The following is a 20,020-nucleotide window of genomic DNA, read 5'->3' on the forward strand; positions in this document are numbered from 1 at the left end:
TGCAAAGGTGAATTCACAGAGTGAATGAACAGAAAGAAGAAGTTCCATCCGATCTCAAATCTCTCAGTTTAAAAACTACAGGATTGCAGGTTTGGAAAACAAACCAAGGCGTTGGAAAACGGATTTCTACTGTTTTCTGTCACCAACGGGTTTGCACGCCAGCCAGAAATCTTACTTCCAGCGAAGAGAAACCCTATCCAGAAGGACAAGGGAAAAGGCTGTACCATTGTTCACCACTCTGGTATTTGCTTCCAACGGGTTTGCACGCCAGCCAGGAAATCGTACTTCCAGAAGAAGGTAGAACTAGGTAGGATAGAAGGTTCCCAAGTAAAAGTACGAAGTGCTGTCTTACCTCTAGACTCGGTTACGTAAGTTATCTCCAACGGTTGTTCTGACACTAGCTACTTGTTAAGAGGTTAAATTCACTTCAAGAATCACTCGGACTAAAAGCGAAAGAGCAAATCTCATACTCTATAGGGAATTCCAAACAAGCGATAAGCCCCCTGGTCTCAATTTTTGTAGATAAAAAGTTAATGCGCTTTTGTTTGTTTACATAGAGAAACGGAGAATATTTTGGTGTTTCAATAACAGTTTTCATAAAAAATATATCTTAATCTGTTGAAAATATCTTCATCTATCTCGTGACCATGGGGAAAGCTTAGTGAAGTTTTCATAATTTGCATCCTTTGAGCAAATCTTCGATTACGACTTTGTTGTGAAGTTGTCAGTTTTTAGTGTTTTCCACGATGAAATGAACTTTCAGTCAATGTTTAAGGACATATGTATCTCGTCCTTATAGCATAGCAAAGTTATTGTATATTTCAAATTGGTTACAAAGAATAGAAGGTGAATTAACTAGCCTGAAGATATAATCTCAAAATGAAAGGATTTACTTAAAAAACAAATCTGTTACCCCCAGAGAGTGCTCTTTCCACCTAGTGAGTTGATATACATATGAATTTCGATAATATTCACACAAAATTCATTCAGAAAATGATTTCTGACTTCCACTTCAACTTGGACAAGTTTTCTTAGCATCAATGTTGCAATTTTAGCCATTTTATATAGTGGAGAAGGCAAGATATCATTGTTGTGGCTCTCCATATAATCAATTTCCTTGTATTATGATCGTGTAAAGAGTCAAAAAGTTCAGTCTTTAGAAATATTGCTCCCTTTTATGAGCTGATTCAGAACATAGTTCTAAGAGTTCTGGATTGGTGAAAACTAAGGGACTCGAGGATTGACATTGATAATGCGGATCACTTGATAATGAACGCTCATTTCCTAATCTAGTAAACCAAAGATTATAGAGTAGAAAGATGGGAAACGAGGCGACTAAAGCGATTTGAGCGACATCTGTGTGTCACGCGTGTTATTAAAACGCTAGGACTGGTTAAAATATTAATTTGAGTGCCATTTGCAGAAATATATGACATTTTTTAAGATTTCAGACGTCAATTTTGATCAAAGAGGTTTTGAATGTTTTGACTCTCAAACGCTTTTTGTTTATCTGACTCGTTCTAGTTGCCGATTTTTGGAGTTTTTTGCCTTATTTCTTGGTGAAAACATCAAAATATTGTTCGAAAATTATTGAATGGTGAAGGACGGTGGATAAAATAATAAAATGTATTTTACGTGATTAAGTTTTTCAGTCAACTAAGGAAAATGGAAGCGTAAGTATTAAAAGTCGTAACATGTGAATCTGTCATTCATTGATTCTTATTTTCAGTGCTCCGAAGTGGATAAAATTCTCAGGGCTTGAAGACAATTACTTCAGCAAACACTACTAACTACACCATGTGCAATGAACATTTTACTGCAGGTCAATTGAGGACTGTTCATCGACGTAAATTGTTGTATGCAGAAAGCATCCCTTGCATAAAGGGCCTATCAAGTGAATATGATGATCTTTATAGGTCCATTCAATGATTCTCAATTGCTACTCTTTCAATATATTCAGAAATGCCGAGGTTTTATTGATTTCCATTTGGGAACCAAGTGACTGTCAAATTGTTGTTTAGAAAGTCAAAGTTTTATGAAACCTGCTGTGAGTGTTCTGTTCATTCATTAATCAATTTGTATATTGTGTCATGAAGAGACCATATCATAGGAAATCATAAAAAAAGCACCAAGAAACTATACTGACATACAGGTCTTGCATATGTCTGCAAGTTTTTTTTTTTAAGTGTGGTTCTGAAAATTCTTTATAATACCGACATATGTAAGTAACTGGAATATGTATGCTATGATGGTTTATTGAATACTGGTTCATATTAATTTCTGATATTTGTATATTTTACAAATTCAACTAAGTTCATTAATTCAGAACAACCTATAGTACAGAAACAACACCTTCGACGTATAGCAGATCACCATATACTTTAGTGTCCTAGTTTAAGCTTCATTTATTGACAACTATTTCAATTTCTGTAAATTTTTTATGAATTGCAAATAAACATATAGCACAACCAACAGCGTTTTTCGTTGATATCAATTGATTCCAAACAATGTTTAGATGAAAACTAACATCCTGATCACAAAGCAAAACCATACTTTTGTTTTGTCGCTCAGGATGTTTGTTTTCTGATAGAAACAAAGTCAATATTGGAATGCAATACGAGAAATAGAATTCGAATTTCGCGCCCCTCAATCAAAAAACAGAAAACAGTTATCAAAAAGTATTCCTGTATTGACAGTGCGTTTTTAGCGCCATCTCATTGTCACGCGTGTTTTCACTGGCCAAAATGTAGTCGGTTTTTAGTACTAGCGATATGAGGGCGTTTCCTATCTTTCTACTCTATAATCTTTGTAGTAAACTATATACGAGGAAGTATTGATATCTAGTTAGCCCAGACCAGTTCCATGCATAAAAAATATTGCGTTACCATAACATCGAACAATAACTCGTTAGTAGTGTCATTGTGAAGTTTGAGGTCAAAAAAGTAAACTAGAGTTACGCAATAAATTAAAAGAAAGAAGATGTCCACCGAAATTGCGAAAATCGAAAAATTGGAGCATCGAGCCAACATCAAGTACCTGTATTTGAAAGGGTTAAGAGGTAAGCAGATTTACGAAGATATGCTTAATACCCTTGGTGATCAATGCCCTTCGTATGCGACCGTGAACAATTGGTCTGCTTCGGAGGTAAATTTTTCATTGAAGATGATGACCGATCGGGAAGGACAATTTCTGTGTCAGTACCCGAAAATATCGATGCAGTTCATGACATGATTTTATCAGACCTTCGAATTGGGCTAAAACGAATATCTGAAGCACTGAATATTTCATACGAACGCGTTCATCATATAGTTAACGTCAATTTGGACATGTGAAAAATTGCTGCAAAATGGATCCCCAAATGTATGAATGTTGACAAAAAGCGTGCAAGGGTAGAAGCATCGCGTTCGATCTGTGCTTGATTTGAAAACGATGTAGACCTCTTAAACCGAATCGATACTATGGATGAGACTTGGGTACATTTCTACGACCCAGAAACAAAGCAACAATCGATGGAATGGCGACACTCTGGTTCTCCAAGACTTAAGAAGTTTCGAGTCCAAAAATCTGCTGGAAAAGTTCTTGCTTCATTTTTGTGGGATTGCCATGGAGTAATCATGATTGATTTTTTGGATAAGGGTAGAACAATATCCGGAGATTACTATTCGACAGTACTGACCACTCTACGGGAAAAAATTGAAGAGAAAAGACACGGAAAGCTATCCAGAGGTGTTTTGTTTTTGCAGGACAACGCTCCTGCACACACATCTCATGCTGCCATGCAAAAAATTCGTGATTTAGGGTTTGCATTCCTAGAACACCATCCGACTATCATCTCTTTACCCAACTGAAAAAAGTTTAAAAGGTCGTAAATTTTCTTCCACCGAGGAGGTAATAAAAGCTATGGAGGTCTGGTTGGCAGAGCAAGAAGAAACATTTATTTTTGATGGTATAGAGACGTTGCAGGTTCGCTGTGATAAATGTATCCAATTAAGGGAAGAATATGTAATAAAATATTTTGACATTTGAAATTTTGTTTGGTTTTGGTTTGTTGTTGGTGAAGACCACCTAATCGAAATCAAATTACATTTCGCATATTCAGTACATATTTTTTCTCACACAATACTGCTGCAGTTCGATTTAGGAATGTTAGATATTAAAACAAAGTATTGCAATTGCCGAATTCTTTGTCTCGCTGGCCTACTTACACAGGAAATATTACAATTATGAAAGAGAGAATGTACTGAATATTTTGCATATTCAGTACATTTTTCTTCACTCACAATATTGCTGCAGTTCGATATTAAAACAAAGTATTGCAATTGTCGAATCCATTGTCTCGCCTGGCCTACTTACACAGGAAATAACAATTATGAAAGAGAGAATGATCTGAATAATTTCGAACGGAAATATTTGATTGAATTGAATCTATGAATTTCATTTACAACACGAGAAATGGACAACTTCCGAGTATTCCAATCACTAGAATTACGAAAGCGAAGCTGGGGGTAAATCATATCTCACTGAAGCTTTGTTACAAATCACCTGAAAGTATGAAGAGTTTGAAGGGGGAAAAATTCTGCAAAAGTATCAAAGAACTTTTGTTGAAGAAGACAATCTATAATCTTGAAGAATTTCAACATGTTTTGTTGTAATAATAAAAATAATGATCATTAATAACTTTTATTCATTTCATAGGACATAAAAATGTACAAGAATAAATATCAAGCAAATACATCCCTTAAAAAATTATAACCCTTACCCCTCTTACAAAAATAAAAAAATTCATCCACATTACATGGTTCACACCTTATAATGAATTCGTTCAATAAATGAAATTTCTCTATATACAGCACCAAATTGCTTCTGTGAAGCATTATATAATTTAATACGCATATACATTGCATAATTGTGGGTAACACTTGAAGAGTGTACTGGATAAAGACATTGATCAACTTGCCTTGTTTTTACATTATTATTTTTGAACTTTTCAAACCACTCTTCATGATTTACTAGAAACAAAAACAAAGAATGATCCATTTACATACTTTAACCCACCACAATCTTCAGTATGTGTTATATTAGTTACAGTCATTGAAATCGTTCACAAGCAGTTGTGGCTTTACAGATGGAAGAGCTTGTTTTTTTGTATTACGTTTACCAGTTAGTGATTTAATCAAACCCCAAGTGGTTCTAGTTTTGTTGTCCGAATATGTGATTTTTTCTGTGTTATTTTCTGATCATATTGTTTTTTCATTAATTTGTATTGTTGCGAATATTCTGATTGATTCCGTGATAAAACATACTGTAGTATTACAAGAAAAGAATTCCAACATCTCATCCACCCGTTCTTCACCAAGTCATACAAATCATTCCAATTAAAGAAGGACAATTGACTAATAAACTTGCACAAATTATCAAGATTTTATTTTCTCATAAGTTTTGTGAAAGTATGCATTTTCAAACTCAAGAGACATCAACCGTTCTGAATGATCAGATAAATGCGGTTGAAATACTAGAATTGTACCATTTTCTATATTGGTGAAAAAATTATCCTAACAAGTAGATGGGTGATGTGTAATCCTAGTCGGTTCTTCAACTTACAATTCCAAATTTAAATTTTCCATAATTGTTGCAGTTGCAGTCTCCAATAACAGCTTCATTTTTTCCATGTTAATGATTTGTGATTCTTCACTTATAAATGAATTTTCTTTATATGTAGGTCCAGGTTTTGTTATGAACTAGCAGCATATTCAGATAGATGACACTTGTGTTTCTTAATTTTCAAATAAATCGACTCTATATGTTTTTCAAGGCTTTTTTTACAGCAGTGTCATATTCACATAAGTGACATTTATGTTCCTTCCAAATGAATCCACTCTATATGGACTTAAAGGCTTCTTTTTAAAGCAGTGGCATATTCACATATGTGACATTTGTGATTCTTCACCTATAAATGAATTTTCTTTATATGTAGGTCAAGGTTTTGTTTTGAACTAGCAGCATATTCACATAGATGACACTTGAGTTTCTTAATATTCAAATGAATCGACTTTATGTCTTACAAGGCTTCTTTTTACAGCAGTGCCATATTCGCATAAGTGACATTTATGTTCCTTAATTTCCAAATGAATCGACCCTATATGGACTTAAAGGCTTCTTTTTAAAGCAGTGTCATATTCACATATGTGACATTTGTGATTCTTCACTTATAAATGAATTTTCTTTGTATGTAGGTCAAGGTTTTGTTTTGAACTAGCAGCATATTCACATAGAGGACACTTGTGTTTCTTAATTTTCAAATAAATCGACTCTATATGTTTTTCAAGGCTTTTTTTACAGCAGTGTCATATTCACATAAGTGACATTTATGTTCCTTAATTTCCAAATGAATCCACTCTATATGGACTTAAAGGCTTCTTTTTAAAGCAGTGGCATATTCACATATGTGATTCTTCACCTATAAATGAATTTTCTTTATATGTAGGTCAAGGTTTTGTTTTGAACTAGCAGCATATTCACATAGATGACACTTGAGTTACTTAATATTCAAATGAATCGACTTTATGTCTTTCAAGGCTTCTTTTTACAGCAGTGGCATATTCACAAAAGTGACATTTATGTTCCTTAATTTCCAAATGAATCGACTCTATATGGACTTAAAGGCTTCTTTTTAAAGCAGTGTCATATTCACATATGTGACATTTGTGATTCTTCACTTATAAATGAATTTTCTTTATATGTAGGTTAAGGTTTTGTTTGAACTAGCAGCATATTCACATAGAGGACACTTGTGTTTCTTAATTTTCAAATAAATCGACTCTATATGTTTTTCAAGGCTTTTTTTTACAGCAGTGTCATATTCACATAAGTGACATTTATGTTCCTTAATTTCCAAATGAATCGACTCTATATGGACTTAAAGGCTTCTTTTTAAAGCAGTGGCATATTCACATATGTGATTCTTCACCTATAAATGAATTTTCTTTATATGTAGGTCAAGGTTTTGTTTTGAACTAGCAGCATATTCACATAGATGACACTTGAGTTACTTAATATTCAAATGAATCGACATTATGTCTTTGAAGGCTTCTTTTTACAGCAGTGGCATATTCACAAAAGTGACATTTATGTTCCTTAATTTCCAAATGAATCCACTCTATATGGACTTAAAGGCTTCTTTTTACAGCAGTGGCATATTCACAAAAGTGACATTTATGTTCCTTAATTTCCAAATGAATCGACTCTATATGGACTTAAAGGCTTCTTTTTAAAGCAGTGGCATATTCACATATGTGACATTTGTGATTCTTCACCTATAAATGAATTTTCTCTATATGTAGGTCAAGGTTTTGTTTTGAACTAGCAGCATATTCACATAGATGACACTTGAGTTTCTTAATATTCAAATGAATCGACATTATGTCTTTGAAGGCTTCTTTTTACAGCAGTGGCATATTCACAAAAGTGACATTTATGTTCCTTAATTTCCAAATGAATCCACTCTATATGGACTTAAAGGCTTCTTTTTACAGCAGTGGCATATTCACAAAAGTGACATTTATGTTCCTTAATTTCCAAATGAATCGACTCTATATGGACTTTTAAAGCAGTGTCATATTCACATATGTGACATTTGTGATTCTTCACTTATAAATGAATTTTCTTTATATGTAGGTTAAGGTTTTGTTTGAACTAGCAGCATATTCACATAGACGCATTCTCGAATGTGCATCTGTCGCGTTCGGTCGATAAACCTGCGATTCCGTTGTTTTTAAATAAACTTATATTGATCTCCTGAATTCATTATGAATTCTTCAAGTGACGGAGAATTCACTGTGATGGAAATAGAAGAAAATGGTGAATGGAAAAAAATCCGACAGAGAAAAAAGAGGATCAGAGATCCAACCTCTCCCACGCAACTTGGACCCAACAAAAAAGTACCTTCATGCGAAGAAGAAATTCCACAATCGATAATACGGTGCGACTATCGAACGCATCTGGACAACAGAAGAAATCAGATAACACAACAGGATATGCCAATGCGACAAAATATAAACACAAATAATCAACAAAGAATGACTCACTCACGGAAAATTGACAAAAACTTCAACTCGCTTTCCACACGAATGAATGAAATTCGAAATGCTGAATACGAATTTCTTTTCTAACCTAACAGACAGAATTCGAATGGCTGAAGAATGGAATAAAAAATTTCCGCAATCAACAGACATTATTCTGAGAACCAAACTGGGCTATCTGCTAAAATCAAATGGTAATAAAGAAAAACTCGAAGCTGCCCTAGAAGAAATGAAAATCGACAAGATTATAATTAAATATAACGAAACAAGACCATACGAAAGAACAAAGGAAAGAAAAGAACCACAAAAAACTTTCTCAGTAGTTATAACTGCCGTAGAAAAATCTATTGATGAAAAAGACATAAGCCAACACCTAAACAATCTCAATCTAAAACACAGATACTGTAAGAGAATAACATCAAGAGCAACAAATACACAAACAGGGCATATAAGAATAACAACTGGAGAGGAAGCAACATTTGAAAAACTGTTAAATGAGGGGATGTTTTATAAAAACAGACACTACCTTGTCTACCCTAGCAACCCACCTGAACCCACACCAATGCCGTGCAGCAGATGTTTATTGTTTGATCACACAACCGAGAACTGCATAAGTCCTCTTGTGTGTACTAAATGTCAGGGCCCACACAGAGAATCTCAATGCAAAACAACCCTCCCCCCAAATGCAAGTCATGTGGCTCAGAAGATCACCAATCATGGTCCCCTAAGTGCCCAAAACACCCCAGAAAACCGTTAGAGGGAATACCTAACGTCTCAATCAAACCACTCAACAAAAGATCAGGAAACATAGAAGAACTAAACAAGAAACAGAGCAGAATTCACGGCACAATTACTATTCATGATGATATAGTTAATACATATATAAGGAAGCTAAACAAACCTAAAAATACCAATAGGGAAGAACTAATCAACAAATTAAAAAGAAGATTCATCAACCAATATAAAATCGACACTGTCGCCGTTTTTTCAGGGAGTAGAGTGTATATTTTGATGTTTGACATGGAGAACCCAGAAGATCCGTCACCAACAGAGCCAACCCATAACAGCATTCAAATTCAATTCTGAAGTGAAAATTCTTTACAACAACATTAACAGCTATGTTCCGAAAAAACAAATTATAAATAACTTCATTGAAAATAATGACATCAAATGTGCTATGTTTGTGGAGGCAAAAATTGAAGAGGATGATAAAGTGACATACAGGGATTGGAAAACCATCAAAAAAATAGGAAACAAAACAATAAACAAAAGAGGAGGAAGTATTGTGCAAGGCCACCCAACCATGAAAATAGGAAAGGAAAACCCACCAGTGCCGACGAAACATTGGAATGAATGTCTCCACTTCACTATACCATTCAAAAATGAGAAGCTGCATGTATTTTTGGTGTACATACATCCACACTCCGCTATTGAAGAAACAATATTCACCAAGGCAGCACTATACAAATACGCTATAATCATAGGAGACTTCAACGTTAACAGAAGTAAAAATAAACAGCTAAGCAAATTTTTGCAGAACGGGATATTCACTAAACACCTGACAAATCCAACATTTATTATGGGCAACAATCCAGACAGTACTCCGGACCTAATATTATACACTTCTAACCTGAGAAGCAATGTCAAGAATGTTGAGCTTGTTCCAGACCTGGGATCCAACCACCTAGCAATGGTAATCACCTTTGATATGTTGGAAATAACAGAAGATATACCCAAGAAAACAACATATAACTTTAGGCAATGTAATATGAAAGAAGTCAATCGAGAAATAATGAACTTCATAAAACAAAATGAGGGAAGAGAAATTAACGAAGACTACATCACAGAATTCAACAACTATTTATCAGACAACATAAGAAAACACACCCCCGTTGCTAGACATAATCCATCTCTTCATGAACTCCCCCCCTATATCATAAAGCTCATCAAGACAAAAAGAAAAATGTACAGAGAATACCAGCAACAGCCAAATCCCGATTTCAAAAGAAACATAAATGAAATTAACAAGAGCATTCACAACATGATCAAGCAATACAGACAACATACATGGATAAGCGCGTGCAATGAAATAAATAAGACACAGGGACGAACATTCTATCAACATGTAAACAGGCTTTCCAAATACAAAACATACCATAGTATACCAACCTTAAATGAGGCAGGCAAAATATATGACACAGATAAAGAAAAAGCAGAAATATTCTCCAGGCATTTCAACAGCTCATTTCAATATGATAAAAACCTCAAGTTTGACAAACATCATGAAAAAGATATTAACGACTGGTACAACAAATATTTCAATAATCCACAAACATCAACAAGAAATCAAAACATTAAAATTGAGGAGGAAGTCTACTATGACATTTTACATAAGAGCAAGAACAGTGCTCCAGGAGCTGACAATATTCCATGGAGCGTTCTGAAAATGCTACAAAAAGAAGTACATAACGAAATAATCAAAATATATGAACACTGCTTAAATACTGGATTATTCCCTAATATTTGGAAAGTAGGCACTATAATAACCATACCGAAACATAACACGGATCATCAAAAGGTACAAAACTATAGGCCAATAACACTGCTCCCTGTGCTGGGTAAACTGCTGGAGAAGATCATAAAAAGTAGACTTGAGGAACAACTGGAAAATGTCATACCTAAACACCAATTTGGATTTCGGACCAAAAAATCAACTACTCTGCCAATTACCATATTTATATCTAACACACAAAATGCTCAACTAAATCGAAAGAAAACAGCTGCGATTTGCCTAGACATCAACAAAGCATTTGACAGCATTTGGCACAGAGGACTACTGTTTAAATTACACCAACTCAACACTCCTCACTATCTCATAAAAATAATCAAGGAATTCTTGGAAGGAAGAAAACTGACAGTGAAGATAAATGAGACGACCTCTTCCTGGTTCTCCCCAGAGCAGGGCACACCACAGGGTTCACCACTGTCCCCGTTCCTCTATAACATATACTGCAGCGATATATATAATGCACCCAGCCAATCACAATACCTTCTACAGTATGCTGACGACACAATAGTTATTTCACACGAAAAAACAGAACAAAAATGCCTGAAAGGCCTACAACTCTACACAAACAGTCTAGTTTCCTGGTTTCACAAATGGCGACTTCAACCTAATCCAAGCAAATCAAAACTGATAATATTCAATCATAAGATACGTCCAAATTCACCAACAATCCAGATTGAAAACAACATCATATCACCATCTCCATCAATAAAATACCTGGGCATACAAGTAGACAACAAGGCCAATATGAAATTGAATTCCAACATAGCCAAAAAGAACACAATAGCAAGAGCTAAACATTTCAGATGCCTCACATATAACGACCAAGGAATAAGTTTGGAAAACTCCATCAAAATCTACAAAACCATCTGTAGACCAATTTTAGAATATGGACATCCACTATATACAAACGTTGCGGACTCGGTAATGAGAAATATAGAAGTAGGAGAAAGATCAGCACTAAGAATTATAACTCGACTGAGACACCCACTTAATAAACTCCACAACCCATCAAATGAGCTATTATATGAAAAAGCCAACATACAGCCAATCAAGGAGAGACTAGAGAAACTGAATAGAAGATTTGCACAAAGATTGAAAGAAATAGAGGATGTTGAAATCATGTTCCACAAGGACCCCCCGGTAACTAACCCACACAGAAAATTTCCAACTCGAAGTGTGATGGACAGACTATCTGAGCTGCAGTGAAGAAACTGAAATAGAATGAATTTTTTTTTTTTTTTTTTGTATTTTTGTAATTCACTAGGCTGAAGGACTTCGGTCGATGGCCAATAAAAAACAGTTATTATTATTATTATTCACATAGAGGACACTTGTGTTTCTTAATTTTCAAATAAATCGACTCTATATGTTTTTCAAGGCTTTTTTTTACAGCAGTGTCATATTCACATAAGTGACATTTATGTTCCTTAATTTCCAAATGAATCGACTCTATATGGACTTAAAGGCTTCTTTTTAAAGCAGTGGCATATTCACATATGTGATTCTTCACCTATAAATGAATTTTCTTTATATGTAGGTCAAGGTTTTGTTTTGAACTAGCAGCATATTCACATAGATGACACTTGAGTTACTTAATATTCAAATGAATCGACTTTATGTCTTTCAAGGCTTCTTTTTACAGCAGTGGCATATTCACAAAAGTGACATCTATGTTCCTTAATTTCCAAATGAATCGACTCTATATGGACTTAAAGGCTTCTTTTTAAAGCAGTGGCATATTCACATATGTGACATTTGTGATTCTTCACCTATAAATGAATTTTCTTTATATGTAGGTCAAGGTTTTGTTTTGAACTAGCAGCATATTCACATAGATGACACTTGAGTTACTTAATATTCAAATGAATCGACTTTATGTCTTTCAAGGCTTCTTTTTACAGCAGTGGCATATTCACAAAAGTGACATCTATGTTCCTTAATTTCCAAATGAATCGACTCTATATGGACTTAAAGGCTTCTTTTTAAAGCAGTGGCATATTCACATATGTGACATTTGTGATTCTTCACCTATAAATGAATTTTCTTTATATGTAGGTCAAGGTTTTGTTTTGAACTAGCAGCATATTCACATATATGACACTTGTGTTTCTTAATATTCAAATGAATCGACTCTATATGTCTTTTAAGGCTTCTTTTCACAGCAGTGGCATATTCACATATGTGACATTTGTGATTCTTCACTTATAAATGAATCCTCTTTATATGTAGGTCCAGGTTTTGTTTTGAACTAGCAGCATATTCACATAGATGACACTTGTGTTTCTTAATTTTCAAATAAATCGACTCTATATGTCTTTCAAGGCTTCTTTTTACAGCAGTGGCATATTCACATATGTGACATTTGTGATTATTCACTTATAAATGAATTTTCTTTATATGTAGGTCAAGGTTTTGTTTTGAACTAGCAGCATATTCACATAGATGACACTTGTGTTTCTTAATATTCAAATGAATCGACTCTATATGTCTTTTAAGGTTTCTTTTCACAGCAGAGACATATTCACATAAGTGACATTTATGTTTCTTAATTTCCAAATGAATCGACTCTATATGGACTTTGAGGCTTGTTTTTGCTGCAGTGACAAATTCACATAGGTGACATTTGTGTTCCTTAACTTTCAAATGAACCACCTTTATATGTCTACTAAGGTGACTTTTCCGAATTGCAGCATATTCACATATATGACATTTGTAATTGTTCACATTTAAATGAACAGAATTTATATGTTCTTCAAGATCTTTTTTCGCATTAGAAGCATATTCACATAGGTGACACTTGTATTTCTTGTCTTTTAAATGAACAGAATTTATATGTACTTCCAAGTTATTTTTTGTACTAGCAGCATATTCACATAAGTGACATTTGTATTTTTTGACATTTAAATGAACCGACTCTATATGCTTCGTGAGGTTACCTTTCTCATTAGCAGCATAACCACACAAGTGACATTTGTGTTTTTTTATATTTATATGAACAGAGTCGACATGCCTCTGAAGACTTTGTTTTACACTCGCACTATACTCACACAAATGACACTTGTAATCCTTGATTTTGAAATGAACGGTTTTTACATGCATGTTAAGCCCTTCTTTTCTCTTTGCGGCATAGTCACACAAGTGACACTTATAACTCTTGATATTTGAATGAACATAATTAATATGGTCTTTTAGGTGTCCTTTTCTACTTGTGAAATAATCGCATAGATGGCACTGGTGTTCTTTAATTTTCGAACGAGCCGATTCTACAAAGTTACACATCTGACATCCATTCTGCTCCAGATGGGCTGATTCAGAGTTATTCTTTGGTGAATCTAAATCTGGAGGTATTTCTTCGGTAAAAGAGGCAGATGATAATGAATTTGCATCGAAGTTACTCACTTCGTTCTTGGCTACATATTCTTCTCTTTCATAAACTCCTTTTTCATCTATGAATTGTTCGGAAATGTCGATAACTCCCAATTTCTCTTCAAACCCTACACTGAAAGAGTTTTTCCAATCAATTTAAATAAGTGAAATGAAAAAATAAAGAAGAATGTTGGGTATGCTGGATGTATAAACTAAACTAAGAATAAAAAAAGATGGATATAGGAATATCATGTCATTGAACAGAGTCAAGTGCCATCTTTTGGTTAGCCAGCCATAGTAGAATCAATGGATAAATAATAATATAAAGGCGAGAATAATTCCAGCCTTTACTACTTAGGCGTATTATCTGTTAATACACTGCGCAAAAAAATTAAAATCTCAATTTTAATGAAAGTTAACTCTACATTGACTTTATAACTTATTTTTTATGTTCTCTCGGGAAGGTTTTGAACGAAACAAGACACATTAAATGGAAGAAAAATTCAGGAATTCACTGAATCTCATGTGAAAGAAGAGAAATGAACAATTTTCAAAATACTGAAATGGTGATAAGTGATTTAATACTTGGTATTTCCACCCCTTGCGTTAATTACAGCTCGGCAACGACGGTTCATACTCAAAATGAGTGATCTTAAAATTTTCTGATCTAATCCTTGCCAGATTTCTCCGAGTTGGATTCCTAAGTCATTAAGAGTAGCTGGATGATTTTCTGAACTTCTCAGCCTTCTATTGAGGTTGTCCCAAACCTGCTCAATCGGATTGAGATCTGGACTTCTTGCTGGCCATTCCATTCGAGAGACTTCAACCTCTTCAAGGTACTCCTGAACGAAGCGCGCACGATGGGGTCTGGCATTATTGTCCATAAAAATGAAATTTTCACCAATGTATGGGACAAATGGCACTACATGCTCTTCAAGAATGTTCCTTATATACTTATCAGCATTCATAGCTCCATTATCAACGACCACTAGGTCTGTGCGAGCAGTCAAAGATATTCCACCCCATACCATAATCGATCCTCCCCCTAGTATTCAGGAAATTGCACTGAGCATATCTTTCATGTGGACGTCTGTATACAAGGGAACGTCGATCACAATGGTAGAGGCAGAATCTAGACTCATCTGTGAAGAGAACTCTTTCCCAATCGGCCTCTTTGATGGGCTGGGGTAAGAGCTTTGCCTCTTGCCGCGACACGAGGCCTTAAATGATTAAAAAACCATCCTTTTGTTTTGTCGCTCAGGATGTTTGTTTTCTGGTCTCAACAAGGTCAATATTGAAATTCAATACAAGGAATAGAATTCGAATTTCGCGCCCCTCAATTATAAAACAGAAAACTGTTATTAAACAGTTTTTCCGTATTGACAATACGTTATCAGCGCCATCTCATTGTCAAATGTGTTTTCACTGGCCAAAATATAGTCGGTTTTTAGTACTAGAGATATGAGGGCGTTTCCTATCTTTCTACACTATAATCTTTGAAGTTTATTTCTCACAGTAAAAGTTCGTCTTCTCCATCCATTCGAAGATTATAATTTTGAAAGTGAACTGTTTCAAAAGTTTTTGATCCATGGGATCTCGAAGCTATAAGAATTCTCTACAGAATGATTCAAAGCATAGCTCAAAAATTGATAACAATAGTCAAAAAAAAGTTAATTTTTCTTTTTACAAAAATGCACCCTAATTTCACATTAATTTATCGTTTTGATTTTAATTGGCATACTTTTAATTAAAATTCAGGATTCCGACATCCATGGAACCTGTAAACATTCCGGACCATTTCATTCCATTTTCAGTTCCAAAAAAGGATATAGCGCCGTTAAAAACACCTTGAATTGGGAGATAACCCATTTTTTGTTCGCTAGTACCGATAAGCAGCACTCAAGTCATCTTCATAGACTCGTATTTAACCGATTTTCGGCACATGAGGGACATACCGTTTCCACCCCCCATTGGTGGGTACAGAAGTAGATCTACCCCCCCCGTTGGTCGATTCATTCTGATTAATTCTGTCTTGAGTATTCGAATCTGTAATTAGTGGTGATTCCGTAATTGGTGGCGTTTCAAATTCTGACATTCATTCTGAGAAGTTCTGAATTCTGTATAGGGTCTAGGCCGTTAACAACGATAGTGTCACACAAGATGGACTAATATGGCCCGGCATGCTCCCTCCTGGTATTTTATATTCCATGGTTTCAAACCGTTATTCTACCTAGTTCTACTACGTCTGGGAGTACGCTTTCTGGCCGGCGTGCAAACCGGTTGGAAGCAGCAACCAGAGTGGCGAACAAATGTGTGTCCTTTTGGGTTTCTATTCGCTGGAAGTACGATTTATGGCTGGCGCGCAAACCCGTTGAAAGAGTAGAGAACCTATTCTCAACGCAGTTCTTTGTTTTCCGAACCTGCAATCCTGTAGTTTGGAAACCTTGCCCCGACTCCATTGTATTGCGCTTTTCACTTGACTGATTCTACAGGATGGTCCAGATCGTAACCAAGAAATTTTAACCACGTATTCTACATCAAAAATAAGCCCTAAATCGAGTAATTGTAAGATAAAACTACACTTGAATGCTCATCTCAGATTTTATTAACAATTTTCTTTTGTTTGGAGCAGTAGGGGATAGAAAATTCATTGATACAAGCTGTTAATTTGAAAATTATAATTCAAGATTTCACGAGAATTTCATCAAAATGCGTGAGATATCATAATATTCTCACAAAGCATATTATATTTCCACTGTTCAGCACTTGAGTAACTGAACACAATTGTTTATTTATTACCTTACTACCTTACTACCATTACTACCTAAAAATTAAATTTTCATGTGAGAAATTTTTTTTCACTGTCCTTACTTAACCTAACCTTAACATTATTCAGTTTTATTTTCGTTCAAACTTTTTTGGAAAATTATATCATACAAATTCAAAGTTTGCTGAGATTAATACTTATAACAGTAGATTGTTTCCCTAACTGCATTAAAAAAAAAAGTTGGCATTAAAATCTGAGGTAACCAATAATAAAGTATAGTTTTTCTACAAAATAACTAGATTTTCTCTTTATGTTCAAATTTGATGAGGCTACAATGATAACTGAAATATAATTTATATTTTAATATACTTATATAATTTATCGACAAACTTGAAATAAACTGCTCCACAACAGTTAGGGATATCGTTTTTAAAAGTATGTAACCTTCGAGAAAATCGCTGTAAAATCATTTAAAACTCAATGACAACTTGAATCGATCCAATAAAAATCAGAATGAGACATTTCGTCAATCTGGTCGCCTTTTTTCTGAAGTTTGGTTCTTTGCATATGCTTCATGAAAAAAATAAAACACATTCTCATGCATGAAGAAATCGCCAAAATTTGATATGGTAGGTAATAATAAGACTATTTTTGTGAACGATTTCTTCATGCATGAGAATATGTTTAATTTTTTTAACCGGAAACGGTGCCTCGTACAGCAAAAAGTCAGGAGACCGAATTTGCTCCGAATTAAATAAGAATTCAAATAGTAATTTTTATTGTCGGAAAAGCCAGTGGTGTATCATTTTTTTATCTGAAAATATTCAGTCTCGTTGCAGTACGGACGCCACTGGAAGAAAAGAAAAGAAATGATATTATGCAAAAAGTTTTCCTTGACGCTCAAAACCTATGTCTCAAATTTCAGAAAAATATTTCAAGCAGTATGAAAGTTATTAATAAAAAACATTTTTTATTCTATAATTTTAACACCCCATATCTCGGAAAGGAAACATTTCTCGACATATGTTTATATGACAAACTAGGGCTTATTTTTGATGTAGAATGCGTGGTTAAAATTTCTTGGTTACGATCTGGCCCACCCTGTATGATAGTGCCTGTTGTGTTCCTTATTGCGAGCCAACGAATAAAATTTGTGAACTCTGATTTTGACTCTCACTTTTTTTTCAATCACAGGGCCAGTGTGTGATTTAGTATAGCGATTTTTGCTCATATTAAACCTAGATTATTGTTTTATTATAACTAATTAAAATTATTCTAAGTAGTTAATCGAAAACCTCAGTAAATGTAAATCAAAACAATTTTTTATACAGGGTGTCCATTTGAAAACGAAACAGACGAGATTACAGACGAAATATATTTTTTCGATAGAAATGCTCGGACAGGTCGATTTCTGTTTCGAGGGGGACAACTTAAGATGTAGGTTACGGACGCATAGCGCTTCAACCCTTGCTACTACAACCCTCACCCCCAATTTTTTAATAGGGAAGATGGGGTGAGTGATACCTCATTTGAAAGGTATTTTTATACTGATTTCAGCACAGTAATTGTTTTTTCATTTTATGCATTAGTTCTCGAAATATTCTTAACTAAGTATTTGAAAATGAAGTGGTGTTTTCATGGCACTTGTAGTGTTTTTTGTGAAAAATCGACATTTTGAGCTTCAAAACAACCATGACTGTGGCTTCCTTCCTCCAATCCACTGACATAGAAATCTTTAATCAAGATGTCGAACAAACAAAGCGTATTGCGAAGGAGCTCATCAATCTTGATGAAACTCAATCTAAATTATCTTCGATATAATTTGCAGTATTTCCAATAACATGCGGTAACACTTGATCGATAGAAATCTCCAAAAAGTCCAAATACGCACATTTCTCTCATTTTTTTGAAAAAGATATGAATTCAATAATCAACAAAATGAAAACATTATTGAAGCCAACTGAGAAAACACTTCATAATTAAGTCGGAAATCGTTTCACGAATTGGGACTGGAATCTGTGGCATCATTAATGATTTGATTTTCTTACCTGGTAATCTGATCAGAGATATGTACGTATTTCTATCGATCAAGTGTTACCGCATGTTATTGGAAATACTGCAAATTATATCGAAGATAATTCAGATTGAGTTTCAGCAAGATTGAGCTCCTTCGCAATACGCTTTGTTTGTTCGACATCTTGATTGAAGATTTCTATGTCAGTGGATTGGAGGAAGCTCAAAATGTCGATTTTTCACAAAAAAACACTACAAGTGCCATGAAAACACCACTTCATTTTCGTATACTTAGTTAAGAATACTTCGAGAACTAATGCATAAAATGAAAAAAAAAATTACTGTGCTGAAATCAGTATAAAAATACCTTCCAAATGAGGTCACCCCTTCTTCCCTATTCAAAAATTGGGGGTGAGGGTTGTAGTAGCAAGGGTTGAATCGCTATGCGTCCGTAACCTACATCTTAAGTTGTCCCCCTCGATACAGAAATCGACCTGTCCGAGCATTTCTATCGAAAAAATTTATTTCGTCTATAATCTCGTCTGTTTCGTTTTCAAATGGCCACCCTGTATATAATTTTTATTACTCAGAATAAACCCCCTCTAGTTCAAAAAAATCATAAATTTATTTTTTGAGTCATAAAAATAATGTAAAATTTTTTTTTAATTCACATTTACTGAGGTTTTCGATTAATTACTTCAAATAATTTCGATTAGGGGTGATGATACAATAATCTAGGGTTGATATGGGCGAAAAACGCTATCCTTAATCACAAATTGGCCCTGTGATTGAAAAAAAAGCAAATTTCAGGCATTTCCATAAAATTCTAATTATTTTGGAAACGGTACATTTTCGCTGAACTAATGTTGGTGTCATTCGATAGTATTTGGTCTACTCTATCGTGGTGTGACGTTTGATCCACTTTTTTGGAATACCCTATATATACGAACACATTTGACCATAAACAAGCAAAATTTGGAATAAATCCTCACTAATGTTATGAATGTGAATGTCCAGTGTAGAGAATTTATCAGGTTAGGTTTTCGTGTAACATTCATTTCTATACAGGGTGTCTAATTTTAAAAGGGCCAAGGGGAGATCATACACGTTTTTCGAAGCAAAAAATGTCATATAACACATGGTCGAAATGGGGACGGTTTTTCTTCAATTCGACATTTCTTGATTTCACGAAATAAACTGCTCCACATGAGTTAGGGATATTGACTT

At 34.4% G+C, this 20,020-nt stretch overlaps 1 protein-coding gene and 1 long non-coding RNA gene across 5 annotated transcripts in view; both read right to left on the bottom strand.

Moving 5' to 3' along the window:
- The window catches only part of LOC123308523 (zinc finger protein 64-like), a 46,522-nt gene that overhangs the window by 23,291 nt on the left and 3,211 nt on the right, over positions 1-20,020 (bottom strand). The window lies entirely within an intron of this gene.
- LOC123308555 lies at positions 4,665-6,573 on the bottom strand. The gene is made up of 2 exons (XR_006537142.1): positions 6,458-6,573; positions 4,665-5,947 (listed from the first exon to the last, which is right to left on the bottom strand). It is a non-coding gene; the product is annotated as an uncharacterized LOC123308555 (long non-coding RNA).

This window comes from Coccinella septempunctata, chromosome 2 (genome assembly GCF_907165205.1).
Source record: "Coccinella septempunctata chromosome 2, icCocSept1.1, whole genome shotgun sequence".
Taxonomy (NCBI): Eukaryota; Metazoa; Arthropoda; class Insecta; order Coleoptera; family Coccinellidae; genus Coccinella; species Coccinella septempunctata.